General features: G+C 52.3%; 1 long non-coding RNA gene across 7 annotated transcripts; it reads right to left on the bottom strand.

Annotated features, from left to right (window-relative positions):
- Positions 1-210: 210 nt before the first annotated feature.
- LOC310898259 lies at positions 211-17,559 on the bottom strand. 7 transcript variants are annotated; one of them, XR_014583086.1, is made up of 5 exons: positions 17,541-17,559; positions 8,400-8,550; positions 4,245-4,325; positions 3,419-3,651; positions 211-2,498 (listed from the first exon to the last, which is right to left on the bottom strand). It is a non-coding gene; the product is annotated as an uncharacterized lncRNA (long non-coding RNA). The 7 variants fall into 7 exon arrangements; XR_014583087.1 differs by lacking the exon at positions 17,541-17,559 and adding an exon at positions 15,119-15,133; XR_014583088.1 differs by lacking the exon at positions 17,541-17,559 and adding an exon at positions 11,862-11,975.
- Between the last annotated feature and the right edge of the window lie 2,325 nt (positions 17,560-19,884).

The following is a 19,884-nucleotide window of genomic DNA, read 5'->3' as shown; positions in this document are numbered from 1 at the left end:
TAGGCCTCCAACTTTACATGCTATTGCACTAGGGGAACTTGGTGTGCTGACTCTAAGGAACAGTACAGAGCGTAGAGCAGAGTGGAGACACCACGGATAGGCTCTGTGATGAGACGGTGACCCGATGCTCTTATGCGCACCAAGACTGATAAGCTGCATGTTTACCATCCTTGTGAGAAAAATCTCAAATAATTTTCTTCAGACAGGATCTTCTGTGAAGCTATTTTATTCGTGATTGCAATGGCGGGCATCCTGTCAATCAGGAACGCATTTTAGTAAACAAATCATAACCTTTTATTCCCTATTACCCGACGCCTGATCACCTCCCCTGTTTCCTCATTGGCTAAGTACTACAGGTTCACAAGCTACTCGACGCTCCTCTATACCACGTATGTACAATTTTTGTGTTTTTTCAACCCTTTAATTTCTCCTTTCTTATGTTTTGAGAACTTTGTGATCTTTGTTTTACTGTTCTCACACTGCTCATCTTGTTTTTCTCAAGCTTCTACCTTATTTTGGAACAGTGAGGCCTTCTACTGTCCACTTATCTACAGGTGACCCATTCGGTGATAAACTGGAGCTGATTGATACAGCGGTGCACTAAGGGTTAAGAAGAAGGTTACTCACAGGCATAGAGTGGTAACCAGGCTAGAATAAGAGAAAGTGGGAACCAGTAAGAAGTTGCTAGGCTCGGACGGGCCTATAGAGGGCTATGCATGATCAAAAGGAATGCACTAATCAGAAGTCTGTAACTACGCACGCTAGCTGCGTGCAGTGCATGTAGCTGGTTCAGAAAGCTATATAATATCTGGCATTGGAACAATAAAGGGTCTCCATTTCTCGACTATTTTGGAGTCTGTGTCCTCATTCCCTTCACTTATCTACTTAGCATTTCTCCTTATTATGACTACACGATTACCTTGGAATACAGAAAAGTAATTCTCTACTGCAAAAACACAACTTTGTTTCTCACACCCTGAGCCAACCACCTGTCATGGTTTTGACAGAACGTTGTACTCTAGTGAACTTTTGCTCATTATATCATCACTATAATACCAAAACACACCTCCATCCCAAAAGCTCCATGCCTCCAAGCTGCGACCGCCCCTCACTGAGCACACGCTCTGAATTTCTCAGACCCCTATAGCTTTAAACGAAAGCAAGAAAACTTTACAAATCATAACCAAGATATGCCTGACTAGAGTCACTCAAGCTCCACCTAAAAGGGACAGAAAATAATCACAGAGTCATAGAATATCCCGAATTGGAAGGGATCCACAAGGATCATCGAGCCCAACTCCCGGCATCACACAGGTCAACCCAAAAATTCAGACCATATGACTAAGTGCACAGTCCAAATGCTTCTTAAACTCCGGCAGACTTGGTGAAGCGACTACCGCCCTGGGGAGACTGTTCCAGTGCTCAACAACCCTCTCAGTGAAGAACCTCTTCCTGATGTCTAGCCTGAACCTCTCCTGCTGCAGGTTGACACCATTCCCACGGGTCCTATCACTGGTCTCTAAAGAGAACAGATTGGTGGATAATGTAAATTGGCTTAAGTGAAAGGGGATGTTAGGGAAGATACCATCACGAAGGATACCTTTCTGACTTCCGGGATCAGTCGACGGGCTGAGCCTCTCTTCCCCCCGCACTGGGATGTCGTGGGGTAAGATCTGAATGCTTGGTTGTACCAGGCATCTCCGTAGAAACTCAGAAATCTCTAGAGCCTTTGTGCCTTTTAATGCGTTAATAGCCAGGACGAGTACCCGTGTATTTCATGCGTGCTCGCTTGCTTTTGCGGACAGTGAATTTATCGCCGGCAATTCCAAAGAACCTGTGTCCCTGTTGCTGTAATAAACTGCCCTTCGTTGCATTGTTCCTAGCTGTGACAGTTCTCATTGAACACAACTAGAGCGAGGGTGTCCTACGTTATTGGTGAATCCGTGACCCTGGTAGTTCAGTACCCCGAATCCGACCAGACCCGTAACAGTTAGTCAGCTACGCCCCTTAACACGACAGTATTTCATAGAGAAAAACATTAAGCCTAAGATTTCTCATCCCTAAGGCCTTAGGGGGGCAGGCCGAGAAGGAACCAGAGATGCTTAGTATGTCTCCTGAGAATCGCAGCTTACAGTTACTACACGTCTTCTGGTCTCATGGGATGAGGCAGAGGTATAATTAATTCCTTCTCCATCTCTCTCTAAAGAGTTTTCCTCCTATCTGTGACAAAGGAGAAAAATGTTATGGTCGTGGAAGTCGTTATACAAAGCCACACTCAGTGAATTCACTATTACAGTTAAGATCGTTTTTAATCGAAAACACCTCAGCAGCAGTGTTACCACTGCAAACATAGCGCTGCACAAAAATTCAACTCAAGATAAAGGAAAGGGCGAGCTAAAAGGACAAATGACGTGACCGAAGGCATCTTCAACAACCGTCTGGTAGATGGTTGTCCACAGCCCTTGGATTCCATGGTTGTCTTCCCTGCCAAGTGAATCCTGGAAGAACAAGAAAAGATACAGAACATGTCCACAAAAACTTTTGGGGAGGCTACTGAAAAGAAAAACAAAAAAATAGAAACAGCATGCAGCTAGTACGTCAGTTTTGTTAACAGAGTAACATTAACATACTAGAAATTTCCACATTCTATGTAGCCCCAAGGTGGTGCTGGGTACATCCACTGATATTAATGGGGTGGCACGATGTAAGAGATAGTTAATAGACAAGGTACACCTGAGGTGCACAGATTGCATATTCCATGCGACAAAAAAGGCACAGCTTGGCACCCAGTTTGGATCAGCTTGTGTATGAGTCTGCTGATACGTGAGTATATACAGCAAGCAGACAAGTCTTTTACTCCACAGACTCAGTTTCATTTATGTATATACATACATATACATATGTGTATGTATCTCTCTCTCTCTACATATATATATATATAAACAAACAAACGTTGGGAACTTCATAACCACTTGAATAACAATCATTAGCTATGCCTACGCTGAAAGCCAGGACTATGCCTAAGTGATTAAGTAAACACAGAGTCTTATCTGTGAAATGCTGAAAATGCCCCATAACCACTGGGGGGCTTATGCACGGTGTACATAATTTTTACGCAAACATGCATCTTAATACACAAAGAGGAGGGGCGAGGCGGACAAAGGTTTTAGGGACGCGTCAAGACCAGAACAGCCACTGGGCAATCGCTCAGATGTGCAAAGCTCAGCTAAAACCTGCACAAATCCACCAAAAGAAGGAGGCTACCTACTTGTCTGCTTAAAATAACCTCTACAAAGAACGTATTACAAAATCAAAAACGAAACTATCATCCAGCAAAGCAAACGTCTGGAATACAATGGGCTAAAACTGACAGCTGAGGTTTGATTCTTTAGCAATTTCAAAGGTCTTCAGATCCTACCTGACTTCTCGTGCATGGTGGCGTTGCAGCACAGAAATGAGGGGAGCGGGAAGATCGCAACAGGCCAAACGCGGTGCTGAGCTCCTACAGGAGCTGGTGGGATAGCACTGACAAGAGTGAGACAGGCTGTCAGCCTTCTGCACGAGCTGAAGAAGAGGAGCGCCAGTGTCCGAAGAAGCTGTTTCTTCTCATACTTCATTTAATACACACCGTCTTTAAATCCAGGACGTCTTCTTAGGGAAGAGATAAAGAAGTAGAGTTAGCGGCTCCAAGGACATTTCAGGATCTTAGTTCTTTCTATAGTTAGCTGCTATCCACAAAACCAAACTAGTTAAAATAGAGAGTTACATTAAAAATTCTTGATAATAACAAAAGTATGGGATTTAAAAAAAAAGACATGCACGGAAAAGAGGTTAAATTATCTCATTCGTTTCTCAATTCCGCCACAAACTCCACGCTCAGCTCCTCTTAACTCACTCACCCCACTTACCCATCCAAACACAGGGCGGACGCAGCAGTTCTCATCATTCTTGGTAAAAAGACAACATTTTCATGTTTGCTGTCAAATATCATCTCTTTCCAGCACAATTTCCTGCAAGCTATGCTAACTCCTCCAGGCTTTTTAATATATGCTAGAAACTTCACTGTTTTATCTTAATGACCATCTCGGTGGAAGTCGCCGAGCTGCTATCTTTGATTCTGCTGTCTTCACAAATACAAATAAAACAGTACTTCAGCAACAATCTATGACAAACTAGGCAATACATGCATCTACCTCTTACATAAGAAAGGAAAGAATTTGTAGACAACATCCAGAAAGTATTACCTTGTTAGATATCAGAGTGGTGGGGCAGAATGACAATGCTACACAAGACTGTACTTACACTCCTGGGATTGCACAGGTTTGCTGGAATACAAAAACAATAAAGTAAGGTCACTATGCGGAACAAGTTCACTCACTCCATTATTACTGTGAATGACAAGAATATTTCAGTAAGCGTTCTTTTAAACCCATGGAAATTTTCAGATTTATGTCAATTTGGCTTCATGAAAACTGAAACTTGCAGTGCAAAGATCATTTATAAAAGCTGTAGCAGGTGAGCTTTTTAGGCACGGATTTTGTCACCTTTTTGGGTAATGTTCGTCTCTCTCCCTCATTACCCCCCTTCCCTCCCCTCCCCCCCCCAAAAAAAAACAAGAAAAAAGATTAAAGACCACAAACTGGGACTTCTCAGAGGTATGACTCCATTTTTCACCTTATACACACAGTTTCTTCGCTATGCTAAACTTTCACAATGACTGTATAATAGAGTCTTACTAATATTGTTTCTGTCTGTGAGTTTGATACTACTTCCCCAGGTTGGATGAAACAAGCATTTTTCATTGTGACGGACATCAAAATAAATAATGTCTCTCGTCAGCTATGGAGTCCTGCTGGCAGTATTACCAGCTCACACAGAATCCCATCTAGTTTTTGGGGTCCACCCCATCTATCCTCAGCAGTGGGAAGTTCTTCCAGAAGCAGACAGACTGTTATTCGTTCCTCAATGGAGCTGAGGCTCTGTAAGGCTTTGCTTTTTTCTTCCCTCACTCCCTCTTTTATTTCCAAGCTTTAACTTAAAAGCTAAGCTTGTGGGGCTGGGGGGAATCCCCAAATCAAATCCCAGCCCCAACATCCCATAGTCCCCTACTCTCAGGCCCAGCAATCTACAAATGCACACAATGCTACAGACTGTGGTGGGCAGGTCCTCCTGGGCAGGGATGTCGTCATCTTTTCAGGTGACGTTCAGCTCCCTGAAAGGGCTGAAATACCACATCCATACTCACTTCCCCTACTTGATTCGCACAGGTGTAGTCAGAGGAACAGGGCCACACCAGCACTCCCTGCTCACAAAGCTCACTGCCTACCTCCAGGTTTGCATCGTTTCCTTGTATTACTGTTAATTCTGACACATTTCTGCTATAAAAGCATATCTCAGTGGCATTAAACAACCAAATGCGTGGACTGTGCTGTCTGCAGTATTTTATCCCACACACTCCAATTACTTAATCAGCTGTTGAGCCCGTGCCTCGAGCAAGCATTTTGCTGGGTAACCATCTCCTAGTCTTGAGGGGACACGTGAGAATAATTTTTTCTTGGATAGTATTTACTTCAAATACTCCTGCCAGGCCAGTTTAAGGAATCCACAAATTCCACGGGAGAGAGGCTTGCCTAAATTGATTCTGTCTTTCTGATAATTTGCTCAATGGAGCATTTCTCCCTTCGGTATTTCTGGGGTAATGACAACGACTTGGATTTCAGAGAAGCAAGGTTTGAAAGGATAGGTAGTATCTTGAAATAGATCAGATTTCAGGAGTACAATCTCAATACATTCCAAAACCTAAATTCCACAATGCTGCTTCTGCAATCTGAGGGACAAACTCTTCTGCCACAGATGGGCAGGGATATCAGACCAGCGCATAGGAACACTTCAGGAGTCAGCAGAAGTGGTAACGAGAGCTGCATCACTCTGTGATAGATACCTGTGTCCGAACAAGCTTTCCTTCCGCTCACAGAGGAAAAGAGCTGGCGTCCTACAAAACGTCTCGCGTCTACCACTTTGGAGTGTTCTCAGTCAGCTTGTCTGTACTTCAACTTCCCTTTGAAGGAAGTAGCAAAGTACATAAAAACCTCCTTCCAGTAGCTCGGCACTGACCTGCAAGCCAGCACCAGGAGAAGGGCTGTGTCACACTTCGGCCCGGAGAAGAGAAGGCTCTGGGGAGACCTCATTACTACCTTTAAACACGTATAGTGGACTTACAAAAGAGACAGGCAAGGACTTGTTACCAGGGCCTGTAGCGACAAGGCAAGACAAGTTTTAAACTGAAGGAAGATAGATTTAGATTGAACAAAAGGAAGAAGTTCTTCTCAATGAGGGTAGTAAGACACTGAAACAGGCTGCCCAGAGAAGTTGTAGAGGCCTCATTACTGGAGGTACTCAAAGCTGGGCTGGATGGGGCTTTGAGCAACCTGACCTAGTGCAAGACGCCACTGATCGAGGCAGGGGGGATGGACTAGATTATCTTTAAGCGTCCCTTCCAACCCAAACCACTCTACGATTACGTGAAAGGAATTGCCTCCCAAGTCATTCTTGACTGACTACAATTAGCATTCTGGAAAGCCCTGCAAGCACTTGTTCATTATTTCTAGGGTAATTCTTAAAGCTGAAGCAGACCAAAGTTTTGTCAACAAAAGCCTTTCGGGAGACTACTGAAAGGAAAACCAAGCCAAACCAAAAAAACAGAAACAGCAAGTGGCTATTACATCAGTTTTGTTAACAAAGTAACATTAACGTACTAGGAATTTCCACGTTCTTTACCCTCCACCTTTAAAAAGTCACCCAATTCTGTCAGTGTTCACCATTAGCATTCTTTAAAACTTTCACATGGACATCTGAGAAAAACATTTCAAGTCCCTGTCATCGAGGGAGAAGAGGAAAAAAAATAGGGATGAGGGGGGAAGAAGCACAGCCATTCCTTTCCTCGGTAAGGTGAGCAAAAAGCTCAGGCGCTCAGCAAGAACATTCTTTGAAAGATAAAACAGAAGAAACTGCAGGTTATTTAACCTCAGCTTGTCCTGGTTTCAGCTAATATAGAGTTAATTTTCCTCCTAGTAGCTGGTAGGGTGCTATGTTTTGGATTAGGCTGAGAAAAGTGTTGATAACATGCTGATGTTTTAATTGTTGCAGAGCAGTGTTTACACCAGGCCAAGGACTTTCCAGCTTCTCTTTCTGTCCTGCCAGTGGGCAGGCTGGGGATGCAGCAGGAGCTGGGAGGGGATAGACCCAGGGCAGCTGACCCAAACTGGCCAAAGGGGTATTCCATACCATCTGGCATCATGCTAAACAATATATAGGGGTGGCTAGCAGGACTGGGGGGACCAGCTGCTTGCGGATAGGCTGGGCATCGGTCAGCAGGTGGTGAGCAATTGCATTGCGCATCACTTGTTTGTGCACATTATTATTAGTAGTACTATTATCATTATTATTATTATTTTCCTGTTTTTATAAGCTGCCTTTATCTCAACCCACAGGCTTCACTTTCCCATTTCTCTCCCCCATCCCAGAGAGGGAGAGGGGAGGACAAGCCAACGGCTATGTGGTGCTTAGCTGCCAGCTACGTTAAACCACAACATGGCTATAGAGTCACATGTATTTGTGCCTGCTCATTTATTCATCTGCCAGTTTATTTTGCTACAGACCGTAGAAACTGCAAGGTTACCACCTTTTGTAACCGATGGGATCTTCGGTAGGAATAGCTGTCTAAAAGAGCCAACAAAATCCCCTTCATCGACAGCCATTTGAACTTTCGTCGTCTAAAAATAGTCCTACAAACATTCCCCGGGATGCTCAACTTCAGCATCTTTCCATTCAACTTGAGGCAGAACAAGCCCTTACCCTGAACATCTTCATCTGGCTCTCCTCTGCTAGCAGAGTAGTACTCTGATACTGACCAGTACGCGCTGCAGCCTACTCGCTTATGTGTATTTACTGCAATCTGGTTCGATATGCTCACAGAGAAACTAATGAAAAATCCGCCCTTTCTTTCAGAAAAAAAATAATAAAATAACTACGACACGGTAAGGAAAAAAAGCTGAACATGCGGTCCTTTACCAACGGGCAGATCCAACATCAGCACAAGGAGTTTTTGGTCATGTGAGCAATCACCTACACCAGCCATCAGGACAAGCCAAACGCACGCACATGAGACTCCATTTAAAAAACATGTAAAGTTCCTTTATAGCTTATGGAAGTAACAACCTACATCTTAGATGCAGTTAGACTGCATCGGTTTAGGGACTGCCTCCTTCCAAAAAAAAAAAAAATCCTCCAATCTGTTCATCCGTTCACAGTTATGCAAATTCAATCAGGCCTTTGAGCCTGAGGTGCAGGAAAATTACTAAAGCACACCTGGATTTCACCCGGAGGTCGCTGCGACTTACCCGGACAGCTGGGACAGACGGGCTGCTCTTTCTCCTGGGAAACCTGCGACTGCAGCACGCCAGCTGCAGCTTTCCTCCCTTCAGCTGCCGCGCCACCTTCGCTCGGCGACAAACCCCGCGGGGGTCCCAGCGGCGGGGAGCTGCTTCTGCCCTGGTGAGCCGCAGGGAAAGGAGAGAGCCGGCCGTCAGCACGCGGGGGGAGGAAAACCTCCGAGGCGCAGCCCGACGATCGAGCGCAGCGAGGACCCGCGCCCGGCCGCCGCAGCCCCCACCCCTCCCGGCCCGACGCTCCGGGGAAGCGCCCCCGAAGGCTCTCGCTCGCCTCACCGCCTGCAGCCGCGCTCGCAGCCAGCGGCAACCTGCGCCTCCCGGCGCGCACGGCCCGGCCCCGGCCCCGGCCCCGGCTCGGGGAAAGACCGGCCGCGCGCCACAGAACTACAGCTCCCAGCATGCCGCGGGACGGAGCAGTCCATCCGCCCCAGAGGGGAGTCGGCCAAGCGCACGCAACCGCCCCCCCCCCGCCGCTTCGCCCCCTTCCCCCCCAGCCCTCCGAAGCCCCGCGCAGTGCAGACGCCGCCGCACGCCCGGTCCGCTCCGCTCCGGCGCGGCGCCGCCCCCGCCCCGCACAAGGGCCGTTTCCGCAGAAGCTGCCGACCGCGTGGCGCCCCAACCGCCCGCCGCCTCGTCCCCTCCCGGCCCGGCCCGGCACCGACCACCAACCTCGTTGCGGCACCGCGCCTCGGCGGCCCGGCCCGAGCTGAGCCCAGCGCGGCCCGGCCCGACAGCTTCTGCCCATAGTGCCGGCAAGCCCTGCACGGCACCTCCGCCCTGCGTTCCTCCGAGCCAATCACGGAGCGTTTCCGCCCTGAGTTAAGGCTAGCCGTGACGCCACTTCCGCCCTCACGGTCCAGCCAATCACGGCGCCGCTTCCCTGTGGGAAAGCGACCCTGAGGCTGCCCCTGTGATGCCTTTTTTTATTTATTTTTTTATTTATTTTAAAGAAGGCGCGGGTGTTCTTGGTCCTCCCTCGTCAAGTATATCTGCGAGAAACGTCTCAAATAATTTTCTTGACACACGATCTTCTCTGAGGCTATTTTATTCGCGGTTGCAGTGGCGGGCGTCCTGCCGATCAGGAGCGCATTGCAGTAAGCACAGCATCAACTTTTATTCCCTATTCCCCGACGCCTGATCCCCTCCCCTGTGTCCTCATTGGCCGAGTACTGCAGGTTCACAAGCTACTCGACGCTCCTCTATACCATGTATGTACAATTTTACTTCTTTTTCAACCCTTTAATTGCTCCCTTCTTATTTCCTTTTTTTTTTTTTCCCTTTCTTCTGTTTCAGGAACCTGTGATCTTTGTTTTACCGTTCCCAGCCTGCTCAACCTGTTTTTCCTCAAGCTTCTGCCTTATTTCGGAACAGTGAGGCCGCCTACTGTCCGCTTACCCACGTAGCGTTTCTCCTTATTATGACTGCACAACTACCTCGGAACACAGAAAATTAGTTCTCTACTGCAAAAACACAACTTAGTTTCTCACAGTTCCCTCCTCTCCTTTCCTTACTCCTACTGTTGTTTTTGCACCTCTTCACGTACCGCGCTCTTGAGTTTCTCCAACGTTAAGGCGCAATAGTCTTCTTCGGATGTCACGGGGGATGGTAGGCGTACAAAGCCATTATTTTTACAATACCAACAAATAGTGGTTTGAGCCAATTCTGTTCAGGTAACCACGAAGTTAGTTTCTCCCAAATGTTTCTAAATGCCCAGGAACTGTCATCTTGAGCTACTCTATGTAGGATCTTTCCCCCCCACGCCCCCCCAGTATACTTTTTTCCCCCCAAATATCAGTCAAATCCGTCCCATTTGATCTACATCTATACAGCAACTAGCATTAATTACAGTGCACGCTCCTCCTTATGAGGTTATTAATGAATCGAATACTATTCGATTCTACAGTCCTATTTTTGCAAACTTATCAAACTTATTTTCTAGTTCTTCAGTTATAGCGGAGATATTTACAATAGCTTTTTCTAATTCACCCACCCCTAACCAAGGTAAAAACCACCTTGCAAAGCTGTGAAATACTAGAGAATTTTACTAGAGAATTGTCTGGAGTCCGCTTAATCCTGCGTGTGGTCTCAAGGGGCCTTTGGCTTTGTGGGTCTTCAATAATAGTTACGTTTGGAATTATTGCCTCCAGGGTGCAAGCTCCCTTCCATCCCAGGGGCAACACCTTCCTGGCTTTATTGCCACGTAGCCAGTACCACCTCTCGCCATTTGGGACAGGCCATCCAGTTGCAGGATTCTCACGTTGCATCTGGCGTGCGCTATGTATATTGGCGTTCCTGTGGCTACCATATTTGGTGCAGTGTGGATTATTCCCTGCGTGGATAGTTCCACACCCAGGGTCAGTACTATCGCCCCCTGAGTTTCTATCAATGTTGTTTAAAAGGCACCTTCGATAACGCGGTATATTGTAGCCAGGATTACGCGCAGGGAGTGTGAGAAGCACTCCGTAGCCAGTAGCTTAGGCTCAGGCGAGGGTCTCAGTGAAGCAGTAATTTATTCGCGATCGCAATGGCACGCGTCCCACAAGCAGGAGCGCGCCTACTAGTCACACAGTACGGTTTATGTACTTTCTTTCTCGACGACCGGGACCCTCCCCTGTTTCCCCATTGACTGGGTATTCCGGGTTCACAACCTATCCGACGCTTCACAGACACTACGTGGCCTTCAGTTGCCGGCCTGTTCAATTTCAAATCTCTTTTGACTTTTTTACTGTTTGAAGTGGTAATGTTTCTTCACTGATCTGACTTGACACCATGATTTTCATCTAGCTGCTCTGAGGAGTCCGGTTGTCTGCATTTTACAAGGTTGTCCATTAAGCTTTCTTATCACTGCGAGCCTCAACACTGCATTCCTTCCCTCTAAACAACGTAACTCTGCAAAAACAACATTTTTATTCCCACAATTCCCCCCTTTTCTTCTTTATAAATTGTTGATTTTTGCAAAACTTTTCTCTGCGGTGTAATTTGGTAGATCTCTTCCTCTTCTTCACCTTCTTTGCTTTCCATCCCCTCTAATATCATCACCTTATGTGAGTAAGGTGGTGGCTCCACGGTCATTTGTTTCAATAGCGCAGTTTCAGTGAACCGCTGTACTAGTCCTTTTACACAGGGGATAATGCAACAACCAAGGGTCGTCAAAACTCCTGCTGCTACGATCAATGATGCAGATACGCACCCCAGGATCCTTTTCCATTTACCAGACCAAAATTCTGAACATCCCGCGAAGCAACAGCCGGTTCCTAATTACTCCGCCAATTCACTGGCAGAGGCGGGAAGCCCCTGCAACGCTCCACTTACAGCCCCACCCTCCAAACCACTAGTGCTGGGCATTAAAGGGCCGCAAACCACTGCACATCCTCCCACACACACACCCCCTCCCGCGCCCACCACCCGTACCTCACGGCCGCTGCTCCACCGCTCGTCCCCGCCCTCCCGGGGCTCAACCCGCCGCCCTCGCCCACTCTCGGGCGCTCCGGTCGCAGCCGTGATCCCCGAGCGCCCCGCCGCCGCGTCGCCGGGGCCTCCCAGCGGCCCCTTCGGGCCCCCGCGCGCCCGATTCGCTCGGCCCCGCGCTAAATTTGCATGCCCCGCCCCCGGCACCGCCTCTCCCTCCCCGCGGCTCGCCGCCCGCGTGCCCCGCCCACCGAGCCCCTGCGCCCGACCTCCGCTCCGCGCTGATTGGCGCAGCTCGGCCTCCTCTGAGCGGTCGCCCCGCCCCTTCGCCCGCCCTCCCTCCCCTCCCCTCCGGCGTGATTTGCATGCCCCGCCCATCTCCCCGGAGCCGCGCCGCCGCCCGCCGCCTCATTGGCCGGGGCCCCGAGCCGCCCGCCCCGGCGGCACCGAGCAGCGCCGCGGGACCTGCGCGCGGCCGGCCGGGCCGGGCCAGGCCAGGCCGGGGGGCTCTCGCCGGCAAGGAAGGCCCGGCAGAAGGCTGCCGCCGGCGGGGGTCCTCCGACCCTCCGTTCAGCGCCTGCGGACGCCTCCGGAGCGAGGCACGGGGCTGCGGGGCTCGGCCCGGCGCGGCGACCGGGGGAGCGGAGCCGCCGCACGAGGAGGGGCTGCGAGCCCTGAGCGCGCTCGAGCCGGAGGGGAGACGCTTTGTCTGCTCCGGGAGCCGGGAGGAGGCGCGACCGGGATGGCGACCCGAGCTGGCCGCGAAGGGGTGTCCGGAACCGGGAAGGACGGCCGGGGGGCGGCTGCTGCTCAGGAACCGGCCGGGCAACCGGACACGCGTGCGGTGAGCAATTGCAGCGTGCGGCGGTAGCTTTGCGTGTGCGTACACGTTAGTGTCGTTACTTTCTCTTAATTTGCTGTCCTATTAAACTGTCTTTATCTCAACCCGCACGCTTTACCCACCCCACCCCACCCCACCCCACCCCACCCCCGATTCTCTCGCCTTTCCCGGAGGGGGGGGACTGAGGCAGCGAGGAAACGGCTGCGCGGCGCTGAGCTGTGCGGCAGGTTGAAGCTCGGCAGCCGGAGAGGCTCCCGCTGCCCCGGCATCGCGGCCAGACCCCGTCGCCTTCCCCTCCCCCGACAGCCGAAGGGCCGCCCCGCTACATAACCTGCTCCCGTAAAGCTGGCAAGCGCCGTGTGCTCGGGGTGCTGGAAGCAGCCACCGCAGGGCCGGAAACATAGCTTTCCACCCGGAACACCATCCTGGGCTTTGAAAAGCAAGTCTTGCGAGAAAAACCTCAGTAACTTGCTCAGACAGGGTCTTCTGTGAAGCTGTTTTATTCACGATTGCTGCAGCGGGGGTCCTGCGAGCGGGAGCAACCAGCAAAAGTCTATCGTAACCTTATATTCCCTCTTACCCAACGCTTGATTCCTCCCGTTTCCTCACTGGTTGAGTACTACAGGTTCACAAGCTACTCAACACTTGTTGCTATACCATGTATATCCAATTTTACTTGACCAACTGTTAATTTCTACCCCCCATCTTGTCTTGTGACCACAGGGCCCACGATCTCTTGCTTTTACTGATTTTGCACTGCTCGTCCTGTTTTTCTTACCTATCCTCCTTATCTGGGGACAGTGGGACCTTCCCCTTATCTGTTTAACGTCCTCTCCACTGCTGTGCTGCTGTCATGCCTGCACAATCACTTTTGGATGTGCAAGGTTAGTGGAATTTTCCACCGCAAAAACGCATTCTACTGCAAAAATGCAACTTTTTCTCACGGTCTCATGGCAACACGGCACGCCAGAAATAATTGAATCAGACAGTGGCACTCGTTTCCACAATGACCTCGTAAACATCTGGGCCAAACAGCATGGCATTGAATGGGTATACCACGTCCCTTCTCCCGCACCAGCATCCAGGAAAACAAACAAAGAAACAAAAAAACGCAATACAGCAGACTGATAAAGAATATGCTGAAAGCAATGGGTGCTGAGACATTCAAACATTGGGATGCTGTACTGGGTCTGGCTGGGATGGAGTTAACTTTCCCTGGGGCAGCCCACACAGTGCCGTGCTCTGCACGTGTAGCTAGAACAGCACCGGTGTCACAGCGGTGTCGTGTCTACTGCTGAGCAATGCTGGCACAGCATCAGGACTCCCTCAAGCCCCCCCCGAGCCAGCACCAGCAGGCTGGGGGTGGGCAAGAGGGGAGGAAGGAACATCAGCAGGGCAGCTGACGTAAAGCAGCCGAAGGGATGTTCCGTACCATATGATGCCACACTCAGCAATAGAAGGTGGAAAAAGGAAGAAGAGGGGAGGGGTGGGCTCTCACTGTGAAAACATCTGTCCTCCCGAACAATGGGTACATGCGTTGAGGCCCTGCTTCAAGGCCGTGGTCAAGCATCGCCCATTGGTGGGAAGTGGAGAGTGATTTCTTTCCTCTGCACTTCCACACAGCCTTTGTGTGTTTTTTTTTCCCCCCTTTCCCTTTAGTTAAATTATTTAATAACAATTTTCCCTTAATAATTATTTTTCCTTTTAATTAAATTATCCTTATCTCAACCCATGAGTTGTTTCTTTCCGTTTCTTCTTCCCCTCCTCTTCTGAGGAGGGGGAGTGAAAGAGCAATTGTGGTGGAGTTCAGCTGCCTAGCAAGGTAAAACCACCACAGATGCACATGCAGCAACAGCCACCTGGTTAGTCTGCCAATCGAGCTAGCCCTGCCCAATCAAAACTCCTACACACATAGAAAGGGATAAAGTCCTTGCAGCGCATTTAAAAAAAGCAACCAAACAAACAAACAAAAAACAAAACATACTGGGGAAGACAGTCTGACTTATTCCTGCCTCAGGCAAAGGCAAAGCCATCCGTGGGATTGCTTTTGCTCAAGGACCTGGGTGCACTTGGCGGGTGATGCAGAAGTATGGGGCAGTCTGAAAACCCTCAAGGGTGTCTGGGGTGAGCATAGGCAGTCCTTTGAGTTGTACAATGTTAGTTGCCATGTAACACTGTATGTCATCTGCAGTCGCTATATGTCAACGGCATTACAGTACGAGTCGCTCAGATTAACGAAGAATGACAGCACGTGCACAGACACGCAGGGCTTTCCTTGCATACAGGGATCACCGTGCCTGCACGTGCGCGCACACACCCACCCCAACTTTCGGCGAGTCCTCCCGCTCCCAGCCTCAGCACACAGGCAGCCCTGCTGCCCAGGACTTCCACGATCCTGGGGACTCCTGCTTGCACTCACCTTCTTCCTTGCCGTAGCCCCAGCAACGCTCAGTAACCTCACCACGCTCTAAGGTTTCTCTAAGACCCTTCTGGACCCAGCTTGGCTGCCCCCAGGCAGCAAAGGGGCCGCAAGGCAGACAAACTGCAACTGCAGCCTCCTCATCGTCTTCCTCCTCCACCAGCCCTGCAGTTGCCATCCGCACCCAGGTGCAGCCCTTCTATGAGGAGGGGCTGCTGGGCTCACCACCCTCATTAGCCACACCTGGGGCTCCAGTGATTGGGGGTCCAGTGACAGGTTTTTAGTTTTTAGGGTTTTTTTTTATTTTTATTTTTATTTTTTTACTGGGGCCCTGTGACAGGTTTTTACTATCTTTTCCTAATCTTCTTCCCAAATGTCCCGGTTCTCTGGGATTAAACTCTCCTTTCCACATACAAACTTTACTATTTCAGATTATTAAAGCGCCCCGTTCCAATCGTAAATCCACAGGACTTCGGGAAAACACCTGAAGCACTCGGCCCTCCGTCTTCTAGACAAACAATACCACCGTTTCCACAAAGTTTACATTTCAACAGGACCAAATTTCAAGCTGAATGCCAATTTTTCTCATGCACTTTGTTAGTAAGCCCACGCAAAACAAGGAATCGCTCCTACGTATCCATCAGTATGGGGGTTTAAAAAGGTACTGAGGCCTAAATAAATTCGCTCTCCCCCTTCTTACCAAATTCCCAGGGCTCAAGCCCGAACCGCCAAAGAAGTGACTCTCCGTTCTACCGCTTTGATAATCAGTCAGCCCCGCTCCCCCCCCAGTACTTGGGAAACCGACCAAACACCACAGCGAACATACCCAAACTTCTCAACTGTTCCTTAGATAATGCTCCCGCCTTTCTCCTTGTCACACTCGAAACATTTAAGAGGATTACAAGCTACACCAGCGGGCCCGTACATTGGGCACCACCAGTCAACGCTGGGATAAAGCAGCGCTTCCTTTCGGTCTGTCGTGCGCTTCGTTCGTCTCCGGCCGTTCCCCTCGCGGAGAATACGGAACCGCGGATCGGAACTCCGCGCTCGCCTCGCGGCGATGCTGCGTCTCACTCACGCGGCGCAATCACGCAAAGAGGCCCCCCCGCACTTCTCGTTCATCCCACAGGAATATATCACTTAAAACAACAACCAGACTTGTTTGTAGCTCGCTTCACGACAATACTTTGTCTCAAACGCATACGCTTACACAAATGCTTTCAACACGACACACCCAGACACCTACAAATAAGACATACAATTGTTGCCGCTCCAATTAATATCCCTCCAGCAGCTGCAAATGTTACCCAGGTAACCTTGTCACAATTTTGAGAGGCCCGCTTACCCTTCTCCTGCTTCTTATACAGTCATTAGCGGGTCTGTCCCGGCTCCCAAAACTGGGATGCAGCGGTAACCTCGGATTTGCTCGATCTACTCCCAAGATCGCCAGCGGCCGCTCGGTCGGTCAGCCTGTAGGGTACCCTCCTCCCATACGGGGACTATGCTGCACGCCAGACGTCTCTGCGCGATTTACCGGCCGCCCCGGCCACACGTACGACTTACAGGCCCTTCCCGTACTGTAAAACGCACCGTTTGTCTGCGGCGTCAGGAGGTCTTGGCCTGCTCCCGCGGTGAGCGGCTGAGAGCGGAGGCTCCTCCGAGGAAAATACTCGGGGTGCACCTAGGGGCATCCGCTCCGCAGTCGATCCCGCAGCCGAGCAGAGCGTCTCCTGGCTGGCTCGCCAAACTGACTTGTGGCAAACGGAGTCCACAATCAATAAGATCGTAAAGTAGGTATGTTTATTCAGCACTGGGCAGCACGGGGGGTAGTCCCACCAAAGTCGTGCGCACCCGACGCAGCAATTTGCCGTGGTTGTATGCAGCACAGGGTTACGTACGCATAAAGTTTCACGGTACGCCTATACCTATTCATAACCTGTCCCCGCTTCGCGTTAAAATCGGTTCCAAGGAGTTATTTCCATCAACTCCTCCCATCTTTGCTTGCACAGTGTCTCCTGGTGGGGTTCCTCGGGGGGATGAAGGTTGATGACTCTTCCTCGTCACCGCTAGTTGACCTCTTGTCTTTGCGCGGACTCAGTCGCTCCTCGGCTCTTGTCCATCCGCAGGACCGGTTTCTGCCAGTCTCTTAAGACAGGCTCACACTCTTATCGAGAGACTAACCTTGGAAAGGGGCCCAAAGCTTCTTGCTTTGATTGATTTGCACAATGCGCAAGAGTTAGCAAAGACGCTAAGCAGCATCCACTAGTTTAATGCTGTCGGCGCTCTCTCTCTACTCCGTAAGATTCTCCTAACTCCCCCTCTCAAAAGCAGCCCTTCAGAAACGTGCTGCCCCCCCCCCCCCCCCCCCCCCCCGCCCGCAGTGCGTGACCTGCTGCCCCGGACGCCGGAGACGGCCGCTTACCCAGCGCAAAGGGACGGCATGCGCTGCCAGGAGCGCAAGCGAGCAGAGAGCCGTTCCGCCCCGCGGAAGGGGCAGCGAGGGGGGAACCGAGCGCACGCGCTGGGCCGCGACCTGCCCTCCGCGGAGCCAGGAACCCTGCGGCGCTCCCTCACCCCCTGCGGCGGCCGGGCAGCAGCTGCCGGGGCGCTGCCCCGCCCCGCGCCCCGCCGCGGAAGGGAGGCGTTCACCCCGCCGAATACCGGCCAGCTCTGTCTTCGGACACCCACAGCACCCTCCCGGGGAACAGCGCACCGCCCCCGGAACCGGGCTCCACACCCAACTCCTCTCGACGCCGACATCACAGCAAACTCAAAGCACCGCACACTACACTTCAGCTGAGTCAAAAGGCCCAGCCGCGGCAGCCGCTCTCTCCCCCCACGACACCCGATCCCGCGCCCACCACCCGTACCTCACGGCCGCTGCTCCACCGCTCGTCCCCGCCCTCCCGGGGCTCAACCCGCCGCCCTCGCCCACTCTCGGGCGCTCCGGTCGCAGCCGCGACCCCCGAGCGCCCCGCCGCCGCGTCGCCGGGGCCTCCCAGCGGCCCCTTCGGGCCCCCGCGCGCCCGATTCGCTCGGCCCCGCGCTAAATTTGCATGCCCCGCCCCCGGCACCGCCTCTCCCTCCCCGCGGCTCACCGCCCGCGTGCCCCGCCCACCGAGCCCCTGCGCCCGACCTCCGCTCCGCGCTGATTGGCGCAGCTCGGCCTCCTCCGAGCGTTCGCCCCGCCCCTTCGCCCGCCCTCCCTCCCCTCCCCTCCGGCGTTATTTGCATGCCCCGCCCATCTCCCCGGAGCCGCGCCGCCGCCTGCCGCCTCATTGGCCGGGGCCCCGGGCCGCCCGCCCCGGCGGCACCGAGCAGCGCCGCGGGACCTGCGCGCGGCCGGCCGGGGGGCTCTCGCCGGCAAGGAAGGCCCGGCAGAAGGCTGCCGCCGGCGGGGGTCCTCCGACCCTCCGTTCAGCGCCTGCGGACGCCTCCGGAGCGAGGCACGGGGCCGCGGGGCTCGGCCCGGCGCGGCGACCGGGGGAGCGGAGCCGCCGCACGAGGAGGGGCTGCGAGCCCTGAGCGCGCTCGAGCCGGAGGGGAGACGCTTTGTCTGCTCCGGGAGCCGGGAGGAGGCGCGACCGGGACGGCGACCCGAGCTGGCCGCGAAGGGGTGTCCGGAACCGGGAAGGACGGCCGGGGGGCGGCTGCTGCTCAGGAACCGGCCGGGCAACCGGACACGCGTGCGGTGAGCACTTGCAGCGTGCGGCGGTAGCTTTGCGTGTGCGTACACGTTGGTGTCGTTACTTTCTCTTAATTTGCTGTCCTATTAAACTGTCTTTATCTCAACCCGCACGCTTTACCCACCCCACCCCACCCCACCCCCGATTCTCTCGCCTTTCCCGGAGGGGGGGGACTGAGGCAGCGAGGAAACGGCTGCGCGGCGCTGAGCTGAGCTGTGCGGCAGGTTGAAGCTCGGCAGCCGGAGAGGTTCCCGCTGCCCCGGCATCGCGGCCAGACCCCGTCGCCTTCCCCTCCCCCGACAGCTGAAGCTGTTATGTGTTATGTAGCCCCGCTACATAACCTGCTCCCGTAAAGCTGGCAAGCGCCGTGTGCCCGGGGTGCACGCTACTCCGTGCCCGGGGCGGCACCGACCACCAACTTCGTTGCGGCAGCGCGCCTCAGCGCCCCGACCCGGCCGCTGCCGCCCACAGTGCCGGCAAGCCCTGCACGGCACCTCCGCCCTGGGTTCCTCCGAGCCAATCACGGAGCGTTTCCGCCCTGAGTGAAGGCTAGCCGTGACGCCACTTCCGTCCTGGGTTCCCAGCCAATCATGGAATGCTCCTGCCCTCAATGACGGCTCGCTCGGACACCGCATCCGCCCTCACGGTCCAGCCAATCACGGAGCCGTTTTGGCCCTCGGTGAGGGCACGCCCTGACGTCACTTACGCCCCCGCTTCCCTCCCACGTAATGGGTCTCAAGGCAGTTTGTTCCGTTAAAGCGCGGCTGTGCTTCAGAACGATTGCATTTCTTGAAATCTATAGGAAGCAGTCCGTGAAATATGATCTCGGAACCTCGCCTTTTAAGCATCAGAGGCAAACGTGCTATTTGTATATGCTCCTTAGAAGCTAAACTGTCAGTCTGCAATTGTTTTACCTTTACTGCAACTCAGGACCGCACTCGGAGCACTGACTCAATGCCGTGTGTGCTGTCTCCAGCTAGCTGTCAGGCACACACTGCTCCACGGAGAAGTCAAATTTCCTCTGAAATTGCTTACCCAAACCAGTATGAGACGCAATAGGAAACTAGGGAGGAAGCAACC

This window comes from Anser anser (genome assembly GCF_964211835.1).
Source record: "Anser anser genome assembly, chromosome: 4".
NCBI classification, from domain to species: domain Eukaryota; kingdom Metazoa; phylum Chordata; class Aves; order Anseriformes; family Anatidae; genus Anser; species Anser anser.
Note: the sequence above shows the minus strand (reverse complement) of the source record. Positions and strands in the feature narration are given on the sequence as shown.